Source organism: Bos grunniens, chromosome 1 (genome assembly GCF_055505025.1).
Source record: "Bos grunniens cultivar Pamir isolate PY7600 chromosome 1, Bosgru_T2T1.0, whole genome shotgun sequence".
NCBI classification, from domain to species: domain Eukaryota; kingdom Metazoa; phylum Chordata; class Mammalia; order Artiodactyla; family Bovidae; genus Bos; species Bos grunniens.
In genome coordinates, this window is record NC_141165.1 from 47,542,501 (window position 1) to 47,567,841 (window position 25,341).

Here is a 25,341-nt window from a genome sequence, read left to right on the forward strand (position 1 = left end):
CAGGAGCCTTAAACCCATCTGCAGCTCTATTGATATTCATCAGCCCTGCTAAATCATTTACACTATCAGGAAATTAGTCTAGAATGACACTCCTTTTCAGAGAAAGGAACCAGGAAAATCCAGAGAGGCAATAAGCTGAGCCTTGATGGGAGGTGAATAATAGCACGTAACTGCTCCAGATCCCACTGCCAGGAGGACTCGGGAGCTGCTGTCATCCATAGGTTGGAGAAATAAAAACTCAGCTGCGGTGGGATTTTCATTCATATGGCAACACAATCCAGTGTCTGGCAAGTCACCCAGGCTGCCCAGCCAACCATCTGTTTCAAAACCTCCTGCATTTTCCCATTCATGTAGCCATTTAATCTGCCCTTGGCAGGATTGAAAATAAAATTCAGGGGACTCGTTGAGAAATGCATGGCTCAGAAAAGCCCTGACCAAGATGAACTCAGGCCTAGCACATCAGGAGCACTGCAGGAAGCTGCACAGAAGCCCTCCTGGACCTCGGCTTTTTCGAATCAGAAATTATACCGCAAGCTGTCACTAGGGGGAGCCCCCCACAGGACACAGCTAGCCTGCAACCGCATCCAGAACATGGTTCCAGGGACTTCACAGAACTTCTGATTCAGTTATTTCTATCTTTTTTTTTTTTTCTTTTCTTTCCTGTTGTGATGATTGTGAGGGGAAGGGAGATTTTAACCTTTTCTTGCTTTGGCTAGAAGTGGTACCAAGAAAAGGAAATCAACTTGAGCAGTTGAGTAGTCTTACCACATCTTCTGTTTGAGGGCTCAAAAGTTAAGGGAACACCAGGTTGGAAATTTAGAGTGTGATACTTATTTTATCATTTCTGCTCATCAGAAAAACACATTTTTTTGTTTGTTTAAATTTTTTTAATGAAAATATGTATAAAAATGCTCAGTTATGCTTAAATTTCCTTGTAGAGGAGCTCAAACTCTCATGCCTCCTGCATAAATTTATATCCAAAGATTCAAATTTTTATAAATTCTCTGAGGAGCATACTAATGACCTAAGACCTTAAAAATATATAGAAATGGCTCAGTGAGTTTGAGTTGAGGTCTGAGAAGCTATATTAGAAAAAGTTGCAAACTAGGTGATTCTAATGATTTTCAGAACAACTGGAACAGTCCCCATAACACAGTTTTGTCCACCTAAACCATCTGGGGCTCTGAATTCCAGTTTGCTGATGACAAATAAATGAGGCACTTGGTTCTCCTAATGAGGTTTTTAAATTCCTAAACCTCTGTTTCCCAGACTCACTTGATTCACAAATTATCTAGGCATTGGTCTCAAACTTGACTGCACATTGCCAATACCTGGAGCTCTTTAAAAAGCCCCCATGCCTGGGAGCCACACCCAGTGGCTCTGATTTGGTTGGTCTGGGCTGGACCCTGGGCATTGGGTTACTTTAAAGTTCCCATGACTCTAATGCACAGCATAATTTGAGAGCCACTGAGCGGGGGAGACTGCTACAGGACCCAAGCTCGATTCACTGGTCAATGCCTTTAGGGCAGAACCCAGCACATCTGAATTGTTAACATGCATGATGGATGAGGGAGTCTGGTGAGTCTGTGAATGGAAAGAACCTCACCTTTCTTCTCCCAGCACACTGTGGCCCTTCCCTATCCAGTCATTTTGCTAGAGCTGCAGCTGAGGCTGCCAGTGGCTAGTCTGAGCAGAGAGGTGCAGAGTGGCAGGGAGGTCTGGGACCTAACCCAAGGCTCCCTCCCTCCCTCTGCCACCAATCCACACACATGTGGATGCTTCTATAAATCACTTCTGATATGTGGTTCGAATTCAGGAAGTGTTCTGACTGCTTACCCCTGTAATGATGGAGTGAAGGAAAGGTCTAATTTTGGAATGACTGTGGCTTAGGCAGCGCCGTGTTCCTTGCAAGTCTGAATTTCCTCAACACAGTGGCTCCATGGCCCCGCCTGCTCACCACAATTACACAGGCCATTTGAGGCACGCTATCCATCACAGCAAATTACTGGTGTGATCCTCTCAAGAACAAGGCTGGACGGCCTTGCTGATGGCAATCTTTGCAGAGCCTTCTTGAGAATGGAGACAAAGGCAAGGTAGGAGGAAGAGCTTGCAGGTCAAGGTTACCAAATCAATTAGCAAGATCTCGGCCTGACTTACAGCCTGAGTGACAGACAGGGGTTATGAAAGCTACGGGTACACAGACAAGCATCTTACCAGGGTGTATGTTCTTGTCCCCTTGGTTTTACTGGCAAAGTACAATCAGGAAAGGAAATTAGCATTTGTGAAGCCCTCTACTAGTGGTAACACTCTGCTAGATCCTAATTTCAGGTAATTCACTCAACAGTTCTATGAGACACCATCACCCTCATTCTCCAGGTGAGGAAACCGAATCTCAGTTTATCTAGAATCACACAGGAAGGCAGAGGCAGAGCAAGATATAAGCCCAGGATGCTCTGGCTTCAAAGCCCTTGCCCCTCCCAGTATCTTGGACCAATAGAAACCTCCACATTCCAACCTCCATCTCTTCACAGGTCAGCTCCCTAAGAGCCGGAAAGACAGGGCAGGGAGGTCACTGCTGATGTGTCGGCAGTGAGACCCTGTGATCGGGTTGCAGGTTTACCTTCCCAGGAGGACAGCACAGGGTTTGTCTGACTCCACATCCTACACTGTCAGCAGCTTATCTCAAGCCTAGAAGTCTTGGCTTAGTCAGTAGGACTATGGGCTCCTGTGCAAAACTGTATTACAGTCAGTTTTTAGCCCCCTGAGGGGTTGCCACCGAGACTATTCCACAGACACCATAATATGGGTGAATTGCATTCCTCCCGTTAAAGAACATCCCACACTTTGGAAACATTGCCTCTGTGAGAGACACACTGAATTTGAACTGGGAGTGCAGGGCCAATTCGCTGCTTATATTGGTGCTGTAAAAATAAGGCTTTCTCATCCCACAAGGCAAACTCATCCAGGGATTCTTGCTTGGAAGGGCCCAGGAAGGCGGGCTGCACCTGGTGTAAAGGCTTCTTCAGGTAGCGCTGGGGGTGTGGGGTGGAGGGCCCCGTGCGGGAGTGGGGGAGGGGTCCAGAGGTAGTAGCATGATAGGAGTGTTGGAGATTCCAGACACAGAGCCCCTGTGGAATACAAAGGGCTGGGCAATGTGCAGACCTGGGGTGTACGCTCTGCCAGTAATGAGGAGGTGGCCATCACTGGGGCCTTGGGTCCCACTTGTAACCTTCTGAACTCTGTGGCTTCCCATGGGAAGAGAAAGGGAAGGAGGCTGGGACAGATGCGGGTCCCTCTAGCAGTGGTTTGTTCCGGTTTGGAGTAAAGGGACAAACATTTGCAGCAAAGAAAGAGGAGGCACAGTCTTGAGGAGCCCCTACACATACTGTACCTGACCCTGTGAAGAGGGATTAGGCAGGCTGGTTAGGAAAAGCAGCGGCCACTTTTACAGCTCATTCCCACGAGAATGCTATTCACCTAGGAATTTGCAGGGACTGCCTGTATTTAATATTAAGAGTTGTTCCTGGATCCTGAATAAACTGATAGGCTCAAGGAGCCTGATGTCAAAAAAAATTTTGCAATCATTCCTAGGACTCTAAACCAAATTCTGAAATTAACCAACTAGTCAATGATGGGGTGCCTAATGGGGACAGGGGCAGCCCTGTGTCAGGTATTGATGAATTCAGAGAGTCACTTTATATCAGAGAAGGATGAGTCATGAGCTCAGCCTTCCAAGAAGGTTTGTGAAGAGGGAGCCCGGGGAGGGAGAATGCAATTATCTAATGCAATGGCAGCCTCAATGAAGGATGACAAGGAGATGGGCAATAAAAGAAAGATACGGGAGCATCTGATTAAGGCCCCAAACATAAAAACAATAGTGACCACTCTCTAGAGAGTGGATATGGAGCTTCCCTCTAGAGGAGTTGAAGTGAACAGCCCCTGGGCCTCTCTCTCACTCTTACCTGAGACCCCCCATGGACTCACCACAAAGGAAGCTGTGGTGAATTTTAAATCCAATATCAGATTTGCAGGTAAGACAGACACTGGCTAGAAGTCATGGGACTAAGGAGCCAAAGGTTTTGGCTTTGATTAGTCAGGTAAACGGAGAAGGCAATGGCACCCCACTCCAGTACTCTTGCCTGGAAAATCCCATGGATGGAGGAGCCTGGTAGGCTGCAGTCCACAGGGTCGCTAAGAGTCAGACAGGACTGAGTGACTTCACTTCCACTTTTCCCTTTCATGCACGGGAGAAGGAAATGGCAACCCACTCCAGTGTTCTTGCCTGGAGAATCCCAGGGACAAGGGAGCCTCGTGGGCTGCTGTCTCTGGGGTCGCACAGAATCGGACATGACTAAAGCGACTTAGCAGCAGCAGTCAGGTAAAATATTTACCCTGAAGGAAGGTGTAGCACCGGATGTCTTTCTTCTTGGGGGTAATCCAGTGTAAGGCTTGTGACAGCTTCTTGTTGCGTACCCTGTCCTTGAGGGAGGAGAGAAAATGAAAGGGCTCTCTGCTAATCTTCCTGGCACCCTCTCAGAGCTGATACTCAGAAAACAGGCTTATTGCAGACACAGATCAATACCCGTGAAGGAGCATGAGTCACAGGTGCCTAGAGTTGTGTCCAGTCCCCCGCTGCTCCCAAACAGGGTGACGTGGCTTCCTTCTGTCTCTTACAGGCCAGGGATCCAAGCTTCTTCTTCTCTAGGGCTGTAAGGACCCACGATGCATGCAAGGAGTCCATCCCCTCTTCTGTTACGGGTTAAAAGCATGGACCACGTTTCCTGTGCAGCCTGGGCCAGGAAGCCAAGGGCTGCTGCAAAGTCAGTGAGAAGGACCCCAGGATGTTTGAGGGCCAGCTGCCTGTGGAGGAAAGCAGGGTGGCAGGTCTTCGGTGGACACAGGGTAGGTTGTGGAAGCACCACGGCTGTTTTGATGAGGGGTCGACTTGAATCCCTCTCACTGAGGCAGGAATGAGCTCTTTCGCTGGTTAGTGGGCCTGTCTGGCTGCCCAGTATCCCTTCTCAGTGGTTTGTTTTCCCTGCTGAGGTTGCAGGACAGGCCCTAGGTAAATGCACATCCAGGAATGTGCCATGTTCTGGGAGAGTGTCCCTCAGGCCAAATGTCTCCTCCAACATTCCTTACAGATTCTAAGACCAAGACCCAGCTCCCACCATATCGGAGGGGGCCAGCTAAGGGTGTGTTTTCAGCTACTATCAAAGCTCCCAGTACCATGGTCCACATATTATTCTAAGTCTGAGACAGAGATTTCAAAAAGAGGTTTCTTTATTTGATAAAGATGTTGATGATGATGATAATTGTCTTTGAACACAATCTTCCAAAGAGTCATAGGTCTATTTTTCCTGTGGTTTGGGATCAAACAGAGAGAAAAGACATCTGACTAATAGCCGTCCCCTGAGGGAGTTGGCCTCGCCCACTCTGTCTGTGAGCGTGGGCCCCAGAGTGGCTGGATGGGGTGAAAGGGGCGGCTCCAGGTTCCCGGAGCCTGTTGTCTTACTTGTTTTTTTTTTTCTTTCCCACAGTCTGGAATCTGTCCTCCAGAGTTATCACTGAAGGAAAAGGATGGAGAATAAAATTAAAACAGCATAGAACTATGTCTGGCACTTGCTTTTTCTAAGACTGGAACTGAATTTTAGATTGTGAGGACCCCCAGACCCTCCCATCGTGCAGATGAGGAAGTGAGAACTGGGGAGGTGCAGTCTCACCCAGGAGAATCGCAGGGATTGCAGAGTCTAGGGTCCAAACACCCCCCCCCCCCGCCCCGCCAAGAGTGTGAGGGTCCCAGCTCTTCATCCAGTGACCTCCCCACAGCTACCCCAGGTGGTGTCATGTTTTTCATATTTGATTCTATTGGACAGAAACAGGAGGAGGGGAGACTTAAGTAATCCCCTACTGTCCTCATTTTTTAGACCTAGAACCCCAATGTTCTAAAGGGGGGAATGACACTCTTTCCAGGTGGAAATCAACCAATACATAAATGTGAAGACAGACATTTTGGCTTTAGGTGATTTCTACCCCAATCCCATCCATGAGCCAGATTAGAATCACTGAACATCTACCCAAGCATCATAGGTATCCTATGAGATCCTCTCAGATGACTCATTTCCCTATCTCATAGTTGTATTGGAGCTGGAAGAGACCAAGAGAGAAGAGAGGATGGTTTGGCCTCTCCTGAAGCCCCTCTCCATCCCCTCATGATGTGCTGTGTCCAATCAGGCATGTTTCAGTTGCACCCAGCAACCACTAACCTGGGGAAAGGAGAAAAGGGGTTTCTTGAAATAAGCTGTCCTCAGACAAGGAGCTGGTTTTATACTATAATCCCTTTAAAAAAAAATTATTTATTTGAATGCAAATGGTCTTAGTTGCAGCATGTGGGATCTAGTTCCCTGACCAGGGATTGACCCTGGACCCCCTACACTGGGAGCGTGGAGTCTTAGCCACTGGACCACCATGGAAGTCCCAATATGGTAATCTCATTGCATTCAGGAAGGTCAATGGTGGTTCTCTACAAGCCTTCATCCAAACTTGCCCTCTGGGAAAGACTATGAGCCACAGTCTTAGAGGGAATGAATTTGGACTTTCATTAAAATTCTTGTGTGGTATACTAGGTAATGGGCATGTGAGTTCATATTCTGATGCTAGGGACTCCCACTGTTCCATGTGAATAAAAGTCACATATCACAGGTGAAAGAGCAGAGGGTAATGGTGTCTACATCCCTGAGTCACCTTGTTGATTCCCCACCAGATTGGTCTGCTTACCTGTCACTTGGACACCATCACTGCTCCCTGACTGATCTGCCATCCCCTCATTTTCCTCTCTCTTTCCTTCTTTACACAGGGCCAATTCTATCTTCAGTTTAGTTGAGTTGCTCAGTTGTGTCCAACCCTTTGTGACCCCATGGACCACAGCACACTAGGCTTCCCTATCCATCACCAACTCCTGGAGCTTGCTCAAACTCGTGTCCATTGAGTTGATGATACCATTCAACCATCTCATCCTCTATCGTCCCCTTCTCCTGCCTTCAATCTTTCCCAGCATCAGGGTTTTTTCCAGTGAATCAGCTCTTCACATCAGGTGGCCAAAGTATTGGAGTTTCAGCTTCAGCCTCAGTCCTTCCAATGAATATTCAGGATTGATTTCCTTTAGGATTTACTGGTTTGACTCTTAACCCCATCCAAAGGCTTCAGGGGCTTCACTGGTGGATCATATGGAAAAGAATCTGTCTGCATTTCAGGAGAGCCGGGTTTGATCCCTGGGTGGGGAAGAGCCCCTGGAGAAGGGAATGGCAACCCACTCCAGTATTCTTGCCTGGATAATCCCATGGACAGAGGAGCCTGGAGGGCTACAGTCCATGGGGTCACACAGAGTTGCACACAACTGAGCAACTAATGCTTTCACTTTCAAAGGCTTCATAGGTGGAGCTCCGCTGCTGATAAATTCAAACACACTCTCCCCTCTGAACTGCAGGATCTCCATCCCGCAGATGCATTCCTCCCTTCATAGGTCTGTCCTCATGCTAAACTTACGCTTTCTCTCTCTTGAGCTTTCTTGAACTTCCCCCCATTTTTTTTTAAAGATTTGCTCCCTCACCTAGAATGCCTCTCCACAAATCTCTACCTGCAAAATCCAGCCATCAGAGCTCACCCCAAATGTCACTCAAAAGTCCACCATTTTCATTTTCCAAATGCTTGTATGAAAAGGATTTTGGTGTGTGACATTTATTATTATCTACAAGGTTGTATATTAAGTGCACTGGTTTTTCTGTTGAACCCTCAAAACCTACCCTACAGGGCAGGTGGTGGGACTATCCCTGTGTTACAAAGAAAAACACTATGATGCAATGAAGTGACCTGATGCTCTACTCCACCCTGTACTGCAGTAAGAGTATTCATTTGCATCTTGCATCATAGGTTGGAGCAGGAGGAGGGCACTGCTCATCTTCTTTTACCCCACCTTGTCTAGTGCACTGCCTGATGCACGGTACCTACTCGGTACATTGGATGCCATTTCAGGCGGTGCTGGAATTCAGCTGTTCTGATATTGTTGTTTTTTTAAATTGGCTATTCTCAAGTGGTGGCTGGTTTTTATATTCCACAGCTCAGATATGAGGTGAACAGAGGAGGCCCATCTACTCTTGCAGAAGTAAGCTCATGTAGCTTCCTGAGGGAGACAAGAAGGAAGGGGAGGGAATCTGTTCTTCTTACGGGATGGGAGGTTCCCTCCATGTGTTCATCTGTGACCCAGGACAGCACATCACTGAGTGGCTTCCGTTCCTCCAGCCTAGGCAGGACTGGCCACCAATTTGATGGAAGTGAATGCTTAGAAGTTGATATGCAGATGACACCGCCCTTATGGCGGAAAATGAAGAGGAACTAGAGAGCCTCTTGATGAAGGTGAAAGAGGAGAGTGAAAAAGCTGGCTTAAAACTCAACATTAAAAAAAATAAGATCATGGCATCTGGTTCCATCACTTCATGGCAAATAGATGGGGAAACAATGGAAACAGTGACAGACTTTATTTTCTTGGTTTCCAAATCACTGTGGATGGTGTCCACAGAAAAGCTATGACAAACCTTGACAGCTTATTAAAAAGCAGAGCCATCACTTTGCTGACAAATGTCTGTATAGTCAAAGCTATGTTTTTTCCCTGATGCTGGGAAAGATTGAGGGCAGGAGGAGAAGGGGACAACAGAAGATAAGATGGTTGGATGGCATCACTTACTCAATGGACATGAGTTTGAGCAAACTCTGGGAGATGGTGAAGGACAAGGAAGCCTGGTGTGCTTCTTTCCATGGGGTTGCAAAGAGTTGGACACAACTGAGTGACTGAACAACAACGAACAGCAATGTGTATGGATGTGAGAGTTGGAGATGTAAAGAAGGCTGAGTGCCAAAGAATTGATGATTTCAAACTGTGGTGCTGGAGAAGACTCTCGAGAGTCCCTTGGCCAGCAAGGAGATCAAACCAGTCAATTTTAAAGGAAATCAACCCTGAATATTCATTGGAAGGACCAATACTGAAACTGAAGCTCTAAAACTTCGGCCACATGATGTGAAGAGCTGACTCATTGGGAAAGACTCTGATGCTGGGAAAGATTGAGGGCAGGAAGGAGAAGGGGGCGACAGAGGATGAGATGGTTGGATGGCATTCCTGATTCAATGGACATGAATTTGAGCAAACTCCAGGAGATGGTGAAGGACAGGGAAGTCTGGTGTGCTGCAGTCCATGGGGTTGCAAAGAATCAGACACGACTGAGCAACTGAAAAACACAAAGGAGAAAAGAAAGCCAGAGATCAGAGTTTATGACTCTGGCATCACAGCATGAATACTAGAGACTTGGGGATAAAGAGGCCATCAGGCAGAATAAAACTGATAACCTCCTGTCCCCCATGGCAGTGGAATAAGTATGCCCAGGATCACACAGAGACCTAGACTTAAGCTTGGCATTGCTACTTAGTATCCAGGTGACCTCTGGCAAGTAACTTACTAGTTCTGAGCCCCAGTTGCCACGTCTGTGAACATGGGGTAACATCCTACATTGTAGGGCTGGTGTCAGGATTGGAAGAGACTGTGACAAACCATGAGCACAGAGCTTGGCATCCTGCTAAGCTGCTACTAAGTCACTTCAGTCGTGTCTGACTCTGGGCGACCCCATAGACGGCAGCACACCAGGCCCCTCTGTCCCTGGGATTCTCCAGGCAAGAATACTGGAGTGGGTTGCCATTTCCTTCCTCCACCGCTTGGTTAATTCAGGCCACTGGCAGCTCAGGGAAGGGAGAAGATGGAGCAACATCTCAAGCCCCAGGAGCCCAGACCTAGCTGGTCCCCTACCACCTAGCACTCCCCAGCAAGCTCTCCTTGTGCAAAAGTAAATGACCCTGGAAGGTGCATTCTATTCCCACTGGATTGTCCCTTACAAGGCTTTAAGGGAAAGGATAGCACTCGTTCCCTGACACCCTATAATAAGAAATGATACACTTCAATAGTTCTTTGATTTGATGGGTTCTTAGTACACAAGAGCTAGAATTTTGGAGAACACAGCTGTAATTTGGAGCTTGTGGTTAAGTACAACTCAGATGCCAGACATAATTCACTGCCAGTCTGTCCTCTTGGGTCTTCCACGTGTCCCCTTACATTCTTCCATGAAGACTTTTTAAGGATGTTCTATTTCCTTTCTTATCTCCATTCCCAACTCCTGCATTTAGGCAAAGAAAAATTTCACTTTGAAAACTGCCCTAACAGTCAACACTACTTTGATCAGTGTCTTTGAGCTCACCTAAAACCAAACCCTCACTCTATGTGAGAAAAATGGAGGTAAAGAGAGATTAAGTAACATGCCCAGATAATTACAGAGGTCAGATGGCAGATCCAGATGAGAGAACAGGTTTGGGTATTTTCAGGGCATAGCCTACTCTCACTTTGTAGTTGCAATGATCCCTTATTCCTGTCCATTTATAATTTCTCTCTTATATTCATATATGCCCTATATTATTAGCTTTTCTTTAAGTAGTCTAGCATTCTTATTTAAAGAAACTTTTTTTTGCATTTTAAAAATTTTAATTGGAGGCTAATTACTTTATAATATTGTGGTGGTTTTTTGCCATACATTCACATGAATCAGCCACGGGTGTACATGTGTTCCCTATCCTGAACCCCCCTCCCACCTCCCTCCCCATCCCATCCCTCAGGGTCATCCCAGTGCACCAGCCCTGAGCACCCTGTTTCATGCATCGAACCTGGACTGGTGATCTATTTCACATATGATAATATACATGTAAAGAAACTTATTTTTAAAAAGAGATTTTTGATCATCACCTAATGAAAAAGTAGTATCATTTACCACTGACAGAAAATTAGTTAAAGACAATGTGAAATATAATTACATGGAATTCTAACTAGATATTGCTGCCTGGGCAAAGAAAACCAGCTGGCACCTGTCCTCTTTGATTATAAAGGATGATTGGCAAGCTTCAGAGATGTTCAAGACCTAGTGGGACTAAATGAAAATGGATTCTGGATCTAATTCCATTATTACACCTTGTGTCATCGTTCTATCATCGAGAAGAACTTTTCTGAGATACAATCAGCAGGATATCCTCACGCTTTGAGAACACTGCTGTAGTCTGAAGTGCTGCCACACCAGGTGCCCGCACCTACTCAGAGGTGGTCTGACTCCTCCCCTCTCTTGCACAGCAAGGCCTCTCAAGGAAACTACACTCAAAGAGCTTCATCCTGTTTGCTCACCAGATGCCAAATGAATGCTGGACCCTCCTTCATTTTCACAGTAGAATACATGTTGAATGTAAGCATTAATTTTGGTAAATTTTCTGAGGGACTATCTTATTCACCCCAGAAACAATGTCTAGGTAATTAAATTTTGAATAATAACGAGTCAGGGAAGTTGATCTAAGCAGTGGAAAAAATGCTGATTTAAATTACCAATATACAAATACTTTTAGTTCTTGGAAGCCAGTGCCAACTGTGCCTGCCGGAAGTTAAACGCTCAATAGCTTGTTATGATTGATGCATGCATTAGTCATTAAAAAGCAAAGTCTTGAACTAAATCATTTGCATCCAAAGGATGACATCAGTCACACCGTGAGCTTTTTGTTTCAGGAACAGACCACTAGATGGAGCACTTGCAATTCAAAAAATTAAAAAAAAAAAAAACACCTCAACCCTGAAGGTACAAGCATTTTACCAAAGGATCTATTGTACTTATAAACCCTGCGTGTATACAAGCAAGGAGGCACTACTTGCCCTAAACATGGTATTCTTTTCTTTCCTCCCAGACTTTGATATGCCTGTCCCTCTTTCCTCAGGACAGGTCACTTCTCCCCATAGGCAGTTTCTCTCTCTGAGTTCACCTTTTTAAACTTCTAGCCTGTCATTATTCTATTCCTAGCTCTATGACTGAGTAGAAAAATTTGTTCTTTAAGATGTGGTTTCTTTCTTCCCCCTACCTCGACACTACTCGCTCCTGAGCTTAAGGCACCGCTTCCTCAAGTCCCATTCCTACATGCCAACCAGATGCCGCCTGCACAGGCACCTGGATTTGGAGGACGTCCATTCTTTTCCACGAATGACACCCCACCTTTATTCTCCCCTGCTGATGACAGCAATAAATCTTCTTTAAAGCTTTTTTTTTTTTTTTAAAGAAGGTCCATATCAATGGAGTAGTTGTTCTTTTACCAACCCTTTAAATATGGCCATAATGAGGTTTATGAGCCCAGTTCTCAGAGTGAGGACAGGAAATAAGAGTGACACCTCCAAGCAATAAGGTCTAAAACAATAGAAGACATTGAAACCATTGCAATAGATCGGTGAGCTTATTTGCAAGTTCTAATCCAGGCTATATACTTCCCAGATGGTTGATGTGTGTGTGTGTGTGTGACAAAGGGGGAAGACAGAGAAAGTACTGAAACATTGACTTATTCTCTGCACAAATAGGTATGTCAACAAAATCAAGCACAAAAAAGCCTCTTTGTGGCTGGTGTTTCCTGGCTGCAGCCCCAGAACCTAAGAACCCAGAGCTCTATTCCCCAGTGGCCTCTCCTAATTTGCTAAATAACCTTGGGCAAGTCACTTAACCTTCCCAAACCTCAGCTTCTTCTGCTATAAAAGGAGGGTGCCAAGTGCTGTCTTTTCCCTGCTTCTCAGGGAAGTTGTGAGGATTAATGACGAGAGAAAGGCCGTCAAGGGCTTGGAGTTTCTTTAAGAAAGGTGCTACTTACCCTTGGATCAGAGTCAGAAAAACAAAAGCAATAAATACGCAGCAGCAATCCAGGTCAAGGCCATCAGGAGGGCTCTGTGTCCTGCGGGTTTCCACGTTTTCCTTTCTTCAAAGAGGGTTGGCAGGGACCAAACCAAACAAAAATACCTAATAATGCCTTTGTTTGACAATATTCTCACTGGGCTTTTATCTGATTAGTCTGTGTCTGTAGATGACAAGATTTTAAACATCCTGAAAGCACAGAAAGGAAAAACCGGTTCTGCCCAAAGACACTGGGCACTCCTGCCCAGCCCTTCATCAGAGTGAAATGCATTTTACTGCAGAGAGGAGTGAACCCCTCTGACAATTAGCCTTCTAGCTTGGTGGCAGTAATTATCACCATTAGGAGCTTTTCTTTCCCTCTTATGATGAAATATATATTTATGCTCTGGTGGCCCCAAACTGAGGACGGCTTGGGCAGAACCCAAAATGCAAGGGAAGGATCGATTTTAACCTATTTTAAAACATTTGATCTAATTTGATATTTCTAGTTTTCAGCAGCTTACAGCAAATAGATGAAAATAAATGTCTTGTCACATGTGGTGCTGCGAACTATGCCTTTTGGTTTTCAAAGACCTCTGAAAACAGGAGGAGAATCCTCTATTAGCCGTGTCTGATGCCTCAGGATCTTCCAGCTGTCATTGTTCAAAGGTCTATTTTTTGGAGCCTTGAGGAATGACCAAGTGGATTGTTGGTTCTAAAATACTGTAAGTGATCTTCTCTGAGTCTTTTGGCTGGAATAATGGAAAGGGATGGGATAAAGGGGTGAGTAGCAGGTCCTCTGAAGAATATGTGGGTCCTCTGTGCATTTCTGCGTGTATTTTTCAGGGTTAGAGACCTAATTCTGATATTTGAAGAGAAGGAAGAACAATAGGTAACTATGGATTATGCTGCTGTTAGCTTTCTTTTCTGGTCTGATTATTGAAGTAGCCCACTGTCTTGATTAAGCCTTTCCTCCCTAAATAATTAATTTGCATTTATGCAAGTAAATTTGCCTTTTTCAAATCTTAACACATAACACTGAGGACCCAGGCTCAGCAAACCCACTTTCAAGTGCATAAACAATTGCCTTGAAATAATGAACAACTCTCCTTGGTAAAGGAAGGCTAAACTTCAGTATACCATATTAAATCAGAGCAGATCCTAGCCATTTGGTGGTAAAAATGTTATAAACACACAAACATTTATAAATGTACTTGGTCAATAAGTTTAGTTAGCTAGAATATGTTAAATACTTCGAAGGAAGAGTTTCAATATAAATATTTAACCAGTTTGTTTCAACCTATTTCATAAGCATTTATGCCAACCAGATATTTGTTTAAAAAAAAAAACAAAGGACACGGAATCAAAAAGAACTGAGATCGAGAGTGTAAGTGGGTGACCAGGGTTCCTTAAAACATCTGAAGCTAACACTCAGCACCCGTGGTCTGTCAGTGGTGGGTGGTAGCATCTTCTTCATATGTCAAGATTTGGGTGTGAAATATGCATGAGCACAATCCCACCCACTGGGCTGCTGGATTCTCAGTGAGCAACACTTTTGTAAAGGAATATGCTAAGAGAAGGTTTTGTTTTCCTAATGCTTGTTTTTCTTTTCCCCCAATCTCATTGAGGAACAAGTTGTACCTTCCTAACTATCAGTTCCCAGTCACAGCATTCTTCCCACCCTCATGACTGCTTCAGATCCAGATATTATTACCTCACCCCTTCTCAACCAAGTCTAGAGAGCATGGGAAGGAGGAGGGCCAGGCCAGAGGACACTTCCTTCTAAGGGCCTTATGGAGTGCCCCTCCATCTCCAGGGTCCCTGAGCCCTTGGCTGGGTCCTAACTCCTTCACACTGACTCTTTTGGGTCAGGAGTTTGACTTTCGCATCCTCTGATACTGTTTTAAGCCTCAACAATTTTCCAATATCTTGGGCAGTACCCACTGCACATATTCTAGCCCATTCATTCAAGGAAAGGCGGTTTGCAACCACAACTGGAGCAGCTGATGAGGCCCAGCCCCCTCCCAAAGAGCTACCAAACATCTGGTATTGGACCAGACTGTCCTGATGTTTGGGATTTCCACTCCTGGGTGGAAGAAACTCTTTCTTTCTGGATGTGCAAAGTCACTTGATGCCTGTGTGCATCCCAACAGTTTGTGTGTGTGTGTGGTGGTGGTGGTGGATTTGGCCTCTTCTTTCTTTCTGTTATTCATATTTTATTTTCATTGGGGATGTTATCCTTATAAACTGAAATCCCAGATGACTATGTACCAGGCAAAGTCATCCAACTTGTGCTTTGGGAAAGTCCACGTGGACAAAGGTTTGTTTGTTTGTTTTCTTTCTGCAGAAGAACTTCCTTTCTGCAACTGGATTGAATCCTTAAAGATAGGAATGGGAGCATCAAGGTAATGAGTGACATGTATGAAACTTCTTGCATTGGGTGCATTTCCCCATACTCAGATTTTTTCAATAGGTCAGCTTTCAGGAAACTGCTGCCTTAAAATTCTTGGTGAACTCACTGCTGTCTTAAATGGATTTTAGCTGGTCTGTGTCAACAGCAGGGCAAGGAGAGGGGCTGAATAAATTTCCCATGGATGAGCTGAATCCTGAAGTGGTATTCCCAGCAAAAGAAAGGGACAAACGAAGAAGGCCAGGAATCATCAGCATTGATAAGTAGTATTGATTGTGTGTCTACCTGGTGTTGGACAGCTCAGGAGCAGCACTGAAGATCAGAATGCAAAGGGACAGAGTACTTTGGAAACTTTATAAATGTTTGTGCTAAATAGAGGAAGCTCAAGAGCCTGGAAATACAATATCAAAAGGCAAATGGGACAGGTGGACTCTGCCAAGCCCATAATTTCAAGATATTAAAAAAAAAATAACTGGACTGATGAAGGAAGGAATGAGTTGGCGAGTGTAGAATAATGTATTAGCTGGTGGCTTGCCTACTAGGTTAGCTGCTCATTTGTGTCTGATTCTTTGCAACTCCATGGACTGTAATCCACCAGGCTCCTCTGTTCGTGGAATTCTCCAGACAAGAATACTGGAGTGGGTAGTCATTTTCCTTCTCCAGGGCATCTTCCCGACCTGGGAAACAACCTGTGTCTCCTGCATTGCAGGCAGGTTCCTTACCATCTGAGCCACCAAGGGCTTCCCAGGTGGTACTAGTGGTAAAGAATCTATCTGTCAATACAGGAGACTTAGGAGACATGGGTTTGATCCTTGGATCAGGAAGATCCCCTAGAGGAGGAAATGGTACCCCACTCCAGTATTCTTGCCAGAAGAATCCCATGGACAGAGAAGCCTGGTGGGCTATAGTATGTGGAGTCACAAGGAGTCAGATGCAATTGAGCATCAGTGTGTTTGCCTGCTGTAAGATACAGCTCTTTGTGTTGTTGTTGTTTATTTACTTGTTTTTTTCCCCCTACCAGACCGCATGTTTGAAATTTCCTTTTTTGATCTTTAAATAGTTCTGGGGGAAACAGTTATAAGGCTGACAAGATGTTTAAAACTTTTGTATATTTCATTAAAAATAAATATTACAGAGGAGGTTGTAGATCAAATCAGTCTTTGTAGTGTAATTAGCTAAGCAAATCCACTCTTCCTCTGCTATGATTATAGTGAGGTCATTCACCTTAGTTTTTTTGCCAGTAAATTATAGATACTATGTTTCACCAACTAGCTGAGTTGGTATTTAAAAGAACTTTATGCATTTCTAGAACCCTGTTATATTATAATAAGATTTATAGCTCTGTACGTTTTCTGCAGTGATAGAAACTACTGCTCTATATCATCATTATTCTGAGATTTTGAGGTCTTTGCAGTAATTCAAGAGTTTGACAATGAAGGATTTAGCCAAAGAATCTGGCATATTGCTCTGTTCTTATTCTGGGTTAAGTTTTGAATTAATTCAATTGAAATTTTTAGAAAATCTGCCTATATTTTTCTGATATCAGTGTGGTTATTACATTTTTATACTTCTGCTATATTTCTTAACCCTTTGTGAACCTTTAAAAACATGCTGTTTCTATGGTTTCTCCTCAATAGGTTTTTGTGACTATTACTAAAGCACTATTGGTCTCATTGACTAACTGCCATTCAATATTTACCAATAAGTAGAGAGACATGAAAGGCCAGATTTGTTCCCGTGACAGAGATGGTTGCTGTGAAAAACATTGGTAGCACATTGTTTTTTCAAGTTGAAGGCTATTTTAATTCCACTAGAAGGAATAGCTGAGTCTCAGAGATTTCTTTAAATCTTAGTGTGGCTTTTCCATTATATCCCTAAATAAGATGAAAAGACTCTTTGGAAATTCACAGATTTCCAGGTAATTAATAGTTTCATGCCTATAATTTGGATATACAATCTGATGGTAATCCTATCATATTATCGGCAGAAAAAAGAGCATTTATTGAATACCTACTATGAGCTAGGCACTGTTTTAAATACTTTCCTGAATTGTCAAATAAAATGCAAGTTCATGGCAATTAAAATACTTACATGTGCATGGCATGGTATGATGAGCTGAACTGTGTACCCCCTCAAAAAAAGATACATTCAAGTCCTAAGCCCCAACACCTGTGAATATGACTTTATTTGGGGATAGAGTCTTTATAGATGTAATCAAGTTAAAATGAGGTACAACTAGTTTAGGGTGAGTCCTAAATCCAGTCTGTGACAAGTGTCCTTATAAGAAAAAGGAGAAGATGGACTGGATATAGACACTGAGTATATACATAGGGAAAAAGGTTCTGTGATGAGAGAAACAGAGATTGGAGTGATCCAGTTACAAGCCAAAGAATGCTGAAGATTTGCAGCAACCACCAAAAGCTAGGAGAGAGGTATGGAACAGATTCTATCTCAGGGCCTCCAGAAGGAACCAGCCCTGCCGACATCTTGATTTTGGACTTTTGGCTCCCGATCCATGAGAGAATAGATTTCTATTGTTTTAAGTCATCCTGTTTGCGGTAGCTTGTTACACCAGCCTTAGCAATTGAACTCATGTGCCCATCATGATGTTGAGCTTCCCAGGTGGCTTGGTAGTAAAGGACCTGCCTTCCAATGCAGGGGATGCAAGAGACGGGAATTTGATCCCTGGGTTGGGAAGATCCCCTGGAGGAAGGAACGGCAACCCACTCCAGTTGGCAGAATCCCATGGACAGAGGAGCCTGGTGGGCTATAGCCCATTGGGCCAAAAAGAGACATGACTGAAGTGACTTAGCACACACACAGGCACCATGATATTACCCCTACTTCACATAAGAAACTTGCCTCCCAACGTCTAGTTAGTAAGTGATGAGTGCTAGATTCAATCCCTGGGCCTCTGTGCTTTTCCTAATAATCGCCTGATCCCTGTGCACATGACTTTGCAAACTTGCTTTCTTCTCTCTTTAGTCTCAAGTCTCTGGAATATATGTCAAAGCCTCAAGTCCATAGGTGGAGAGAGGATGCTGTAACACACAGAGCTGTTCTTGGTACTCAAAAAAGCAAACACTGCAGTCAACTCCTGGCATATCTTAATGTCTCTGGTGTCAGCAAAGTAATGTGAAGTTATGCACAAAATGGTTAAATATTTGAAACATACCAGCTAAACTCATTCAATTTGCCATTTTTGATGAGGCCTATAAAGATGTTTGTTACTGTTGTTAATCCCTATTTCTATGAAGTTCCTAGGAAAAATAGCAGAGCCAGGGAAAGTTATTCTTACTTTTGATGTCAGATATTGTGTGTGTGTGTGTGTGTGTGTGTATACTGCCTCTTCCAAAAGATTTAATTCTTGTATCTTAAGGTATATTTAAATAATTTCTACTCAGTGAAGGCTTCTGTAACCTAGACATGGTACTAGTTTATTTGGAAGCAGCTATACATGGACTTCCTGGGTAGCTGAGCTGGTAAAGTATTCACCTGCAATGAAGGAGATCCTGGTTTGATTCCTGGATCTCCGGGAAGATCCCCTGGAGAAGGGATAGGCTACCCACTCCAATATTCTTGGGCTTCCTCTGGAGGCTCAAATGGTAAAGAATCTGCCCAAAATATGGGAGACCTGGGTTTGATCCCTAGGTTGGGAAGATTCCTTGGAGGAGGGCACGGCAAACCATTCCTGTATTCTTGCCTGGAGAATCCCATGGACAGAGGAGGCCAGCAGGCTACAGTCCATGCAGTCACAAAGAGCTGGAAACGACTGAGCAACTAAGCTCATACATAAAAATAGGGGTTTCCCAGGTGGTGCTAGTGATAAAGAACCCACCTGCCAATGCAGGAGAGATGTAAGAGATGAGGGTTCAATCCTTGGGTTGGGAAGATCCCCTGGAGGAGGGCATGGCAACCTGCTCCAGTATTCTTGCTTGGAGAATCGCATGGACAGAGGAGCCTGGTGGGCTATGATCCATAGGGTTGCAAAAAGTTGAACACGACTGAGTGAGCACACACACACACACACGCACACACGCACACACGCACACACACATACATAAAATAATACATTTAACATGGATCTTTCTGATCTTATCATAACTTCTCTTGACAACTAAGAATTGACTTTCTAGTTCCAGGAGGTGCTGCTACAGCAGCTGCTTTTTCTCTAAATGAGTGGACTGTAGCACATGGAAGCCAGACCCATATGTTGTGAGTGAAACACAAGCTGCCTTCAGTGCCTATGGAGGAGGAGAAGGAGGGCCTGGCACAGAAGGACTCTCGGGGGGTGTGATTTCTCTCTGCTTGGGCAGGGGAACAAGGCTTGTTGAATGTATAGGAGGGCGGGTGGGTGGAGCCTTTCTGGCAGCTTCATGATCTCCAAACTAGGTCCTTCACTGCTCATCAGTGAGGCTCAAAGGGAACCAGGATTCTATGGCCAAAATAAATCCCAATCCTTTAACTGACAAATGAGACAAGAATATACAATGGGGGAAAACAGCCTCTTCAGCAAGTGGTGTTGGAAAAGTTGGACAGTCACATGTATTAATACACATCCTCTCACCATACACAAGAATAAACTCAAAATGGCTTCAAGATTGGAATATAAGAAAACACACCATAAAACTCTTAGAAGAAAACATAAGCAAAGCATTCCCTTATTTTCTTGGGTCAGTCTCCCAAGGCAATAGGGTTAAAATAAAAAATAAACACACGGGACCTAATCAAGCTGATAAGCTTTTGCATAGTAAGGCAAACCATAAACGGAATGAAAAGACAGCTTACGGACTAGAAGAAAATATCTAAAAGTGATATGATACAACCAACAAGGGCTTAGTTTCCAAAATATAAAAACAGTTCCTACAATTTAATAATAAAAAAACAAACAACCCCATTGAAAAAATGGGCAGAAGACGTAAGCAGACATTTCTCCAAAGAAGACATACAGATTGCCAGTAGGCACAAGAAAAGATGCTCCTTATCGCTAATTATTAGAGAAATGCAAATCAAAACTACAATGAGATATCACCTCACACAAGTCAAAAAGGCCATCATTAAAAGCTCTACAAATAATAAATGCTGGAGAGGGTATGGAGAAAAGGAAAGTCTCGTACACTGTTGGTGGGAATGTAAACTGGTGCAGCCACTACGGAAAACAGTATCAGTTCAGTTCAGTCGCTCAGCCCTGTCCGACTCTTTGCGACCCCATGAATCGCAGCACGCCAGGCCTCCCTGTCCATCATCAACTCCCGGAGTTCACTCAGACTCACGTCCATCGAGTCAGTGATGCCATCCAGCCACCTCATCCTCTGTCATCCCCTTCTCTTGCCCCCAATCCCTCCCAGCATCAGAGTCTTTTCCAATGAGTCAACTCTTCGCATGAGGTGGCCAAAGTACTGGAGTTTCAGCTTTAGCATCATTCCTTCCAAAGAAATCCCAGGGCTGATCTCCTTCAGAATGGACTGGTTGGATCTCCTTGCAGTCCAAGGGACTCTCAAGAGTCTTCTCCAACACCACAGTTCAAAAGCATCAATTCTCTGGCACTCAGCCTTCTTCACAGTCCAACTCTCACATCCATACATGACCACAGGAAAAACCATAGCCTTGACTAAACCTTTGTTGGCAAAGTAATGTCTCTGCTTTTGAATATGCTATCTAGGTTGGTCATAACTTTCCTTCCAAGGAGTAAGCGTCTTTTAATTTCATGGCTGCAGTCACCATCTGCAGTGATTTTGGAGCCCAGAAAAATAAAGTCTGACACTGTTTCCGCTGTTTCTCCATCTATTTCCCATAAAGTGATGGGACCAGATGCCATGATCTTTGTTTTCTGAATGTTGAGCTTTAAGCCAACTTTTTCCCTCTCCTCTTTCACTTTCATCAAGAGGGCTTTTTAGTTCCTCTTCACTTTCTGCCGTAAGGGTGGTGTCATCTGCATATCTGAGGTTATTGATATTTCTCCCGGCAATCTTGATTCCAGCTTGTGTTTCTTCCAGTCCAGCATTCCTCATGATGTACTCTGCATATAAGTTAAATAAGCAGGGTGACAATATACAGCCTTGATGTACTCCTTTTCCTATTTGGAACCAGTCTGTTGTTTCATGTCCAGTTCTAACTGTTGCTTCCTGACCTGCATACAGATTTCTCAAGAGGCAGGTCAGGTGGTCTGGTATTCCCATCTCTTTCCGAACTTTCCACAGTTTGTTGTGATCTACACAGTCAAAGGCTTTGGCATAGTCAATAAAGCAGAAAAAGATGTTTTTCTGGAACTCTCTCGCTTTTTCCATGATCCAGCGGATGTTGGCAATTTGATCTCTGGTTCCTCTGCCTTTTCTAAAACCAGCTTGAACATCAGGAAGTATTGCTAAAGCCTGGCTTGGAGAATTTTGGAAAACAATATAGAAGGTCGTCAAAAAACTAAAATAGAGTTACTATTTATCCAGCAATCCCACTACTGGGCATATACCTAGACAAAAATATAATTCAAAAAGACACATGTACCCTTATGGTCATAGCAGCACTGTTCACAATAGCCACAAAAGACATGTAAACAACCTAAATGCCCATCAACAGATGAATGGATAAAGAAGATGTGGTATATATATACCATGGAATACTACTCAGCCATAAAAAGAATGAAATAATGCCTTTTTCAGCACCATGGTTCCCCAGTGGCTAGTCACCATGCTATGTTTGAAAAGATAGTTTGTGATTTGTATTTATACAAGCTTTTAAAGGACTGGGATTTTTCAAAAATTTTACTGTAAAGTTTTTTATTTAACCACATTTATTAAATGTGGTTAATTTCTGCTGTACAGCAAAATGACTCAGTTGTGTATATATATATATATATATATATATATTCTTTTTCATATACTTTCCATTATAGTTAATTACAGGATATTGAATATAGTTCCCAGTGCTAACTTATCAAACATAGCATTGGCACCATCAACAAGCTGTATATTTCAGGTCTGTAAGTTTCTGTCACTTTAGGAAACAGGCAAGTTATCAAAGAAGAAAGTCTTGGAGCAGAGTGGCACCTGCTAGGAGAATCTCAGGTTCCACACAGGGGTTTCCTGAAGACCTACCAGAAAGCTGGAAGTACAGCTTTTTAAACTGTTTTTTCCCGAAACCCAACTCATCCTTATATGCACCATGAGCCTCAATCAGCCACACATTTGACCAGAAATACCTCTTAAGAGCACCGTTTTCCTCCTACTTGCCCCACATTTCCAAGTAGGAAGGCAGGCGGGTCTATCCCTTCCTCCAGCAGCCTGTGAACTAGCCTCTGGCATCCTGTATGGAGTATCACTGAAGCACTGCTTGAGATCAAGATGACTCAATGGGGCAGAGAGGAGAGTGGTGATGTCAGAGTTCCCTGGAAGAGCATTATGGGTACCTTGGCATCCTGGGTGCAATGAGTGAACATGTGAACACCCTCCACATGCTGCTGACCTGCTTTCCCCTCTCCCACCAGCTAAGAATGATTTCTCTCCCTTCGTAGCAAATCTTATCAGATAAGGACCTCCAGAAGAATTGATGCTTTTGAACTGTAGTCCTGGAGAAGACTCTTGAGGCTCCCTTGGACTTCAAGGAGATCAAGCCAGTCAATCCTAAAGGAAATCAACCCTGAATATTCACTGGAAGGACTGATGCTGAAACTGAAACTCCAGTACTCTAACCACCTGATGTGAAGAACTGACTCGTTGGAAAAGACCCTGATGCTGGCAAAGATTGAAGGCGGGAGGAGAAGGAGATGACAGGGTGTGAGATGATTGGATGGCATCATCAACTTAATGGACATGAGTTTGACCAAATTCCAGGAGACAGTGAAGGACAGGGAAGCCCGGGGTGCTGCAGTCCTTGGGGTCACAAAGAGTCAGACACAACTGAGTAACTGAACAACAAAGCCTCTTATCAGTTTTATAGTTCAAGGGAAAAATAGAGGAAGTAGAAATCCTTTCTCAGAGCAATATTTTCTTTTTTCATGGTTGTAAGATAAACACTGGGTAAGCAGATGATTTGCTTAAAGATGCACCTCCATTTTCAAATGCAAACAGGATGAAGTTTGTCTGTTTTATCTCCCTCTTTTGGATATCATTCTGTACCCACTGGCTCTTTGAATTGTTTTCTTTTTTAATTTAGAAAAATGTTTTTGAACATTTAGACAAGTATAGTGAATACTAAAGCAAATACTCCTTATACCCATCTCCGAGGATTAATAAACATTTTATCGTATTTTCTTCATATCTTTCTCTAAAAGTTTTTTTGAGATATAATTTACATACCATTCAATTCACTCATTTAAAATGTACAATTTAGTGGGTTTAGTATATTATATTATCAATTGCTAAAAATTTTGGTAAAATATTTCATATAAATTTGCCATTTTAATTATTTTCAAGTGCACAATTCAGTGGCATTACTTACATTTACAATCAGCACAATATTGTACAATCAGCACCATTATCAAAAACTGCTTCAAATGGATTTCCCTGGTGGCTCAGTGGTAAAGAATCCGCTTGCTAGTGCCTGCCAGTGTAGGAGATGCAGGTTTGATCCCTGGGTCAGGAAGACCCCTGGAGAAGGAAATGGCAACCCACTCCAGTATTCTTGCCTGGAAAATCCCCAAGGACAAAGGAGCCTGGTGGGTTACAGTCTACTGGGTCACAAAGAGTCATACAGGACTGAAGCAACTTAACACACTTGCCAGAATTATTTATATATTCTGTATGTTAAACTCTTTTCAAATATATCATTTCCAAATATTCCCTCCCATTCTCTAGGTAGGTTGTTTTTTCACTTTCTTAAAAATGTCCTTCAAAGCACAAGTTTTTAATTTTGATTAAGTCCACTTCACCTATTTTTCTCTCATTGCTCTTTTTTTTTTTTTTTTTTTTGCTGTCCAGATCTCTCATTTTTTTTAAAGAAATAAAACAAAACTGATGATGACACTGCCCCCTCTCTACTATTCTCTAATTAAGCTCCCTCTCCTCAGAGGCTACCACCATCAGGAATTTGGTTTTGCATTTCCTATTCATGTTTTATACCTATATTTTTATTTATATAGTATATATTACATAAATGCTATATTAAAATATTATATAAGTATATAATATAATGTACACATATATACAATCAATAACATTCTTTTGTATGTTTTTAAAATTATATACAAACAGTATCATTTTTTTTCTACAGTTTCTCCTTTGAGCTCACATTTGAGCTCTGTCCATGCTGATTCATAGTTACCTAGTTCATTGATTTTCATTGCTATACTTGTGCTCAATCAAACCATCAGGAAGTGATGTTCAAAATAACTTACAACTTCCATGGCTCAGGCACCAACCAACACACATAGGTGCTCATCATGAACAATAGAATTTTTAGGTCCCTGTGCACGCCTAGATGTACCTGTGCGTACCTGGCTGAATACCAAACCAGCTTCCACATTTTATTTATCTGCTCCATTATTGTGAAACTTGGATTGTTAAAAACAATAGTGCTAGAAATATTCCTGTAGCTGTCTCTTCATGCACATCTGTGAGAACTTCTCCACGATGCATATTAAGGAGAAGAATTGATGGGTAGTCTGCCATGCACATGTTCTATTTTATTTTTACCGCAGTATCAGAATTGTGGCTAAGGCCTAAAGCTAAGGACAAAAAACATTAAGTCCCCACATTCCTTGTAACCACCATGATGTCATAGAAGTTGTGACCGGCTACCTCCCAGGAAGGCATATTGAGAGGCACCAAGGCTGAGAAACAGATCTTTTCTCTAACTGCTACCACCCTGGTTAACCTAAGGGAAGAACAGGCAGAGGTGGGAAGGGTATTTGGAGAATACAAAGCTCACAAAGATATACTATCCTCTCTCTCTTTAAACTTTGCCAATATCCACCAGGAAAGCCAAGGGAAGAAGAAAGATAATGATAGGGCTTTCTGGGCATCTGTCAGAATGATTTTCCTTCTCTTCCACACATAAATTAAGGCAAAACCTTATGGTCTTCTCTTATGGAAATTGGGGGTGAGGACTTGGATTTGCAGGGCACCTACTGCTCCAGGGTGTAGAGAAAGAGGCAGGAGAGAGAAGACAGGACTGAGAGAAGCAGTGGCATTCTCACCACTGGGCATGACAAATATCCCACTGTTG

General features: G+C 43.4%; 1 protein-coding gene across 9 annotated transcripts in view; it reads right to left on the reverse strand.

Annotated features, from left to right (window-relative positions):
- LOC147379398 (uncharacterized) overlaps nt 1–25,341 on the reverse strand; it is a 281,421-nt gene that overhangs the window by 20,401 nt on the left and 235,679 nt on the right. For 2 of the 9 annotated variants that reach the window (XR_015160758.1, XR_015160744.1), the window contains one exon: nt 6,083–6,147. The exons of the other annotated variants lie outside the window; for them this stretch is intronic. The gene's annotated coding sequence lies outside the window, so the exon portion shown is untranslated. Of the gene's footprint in view, nt 1–6,082; nt 6,148–25,341 lie in introns of those variants that run through there. 9 annotated transcript variants of the gene reach the window in all.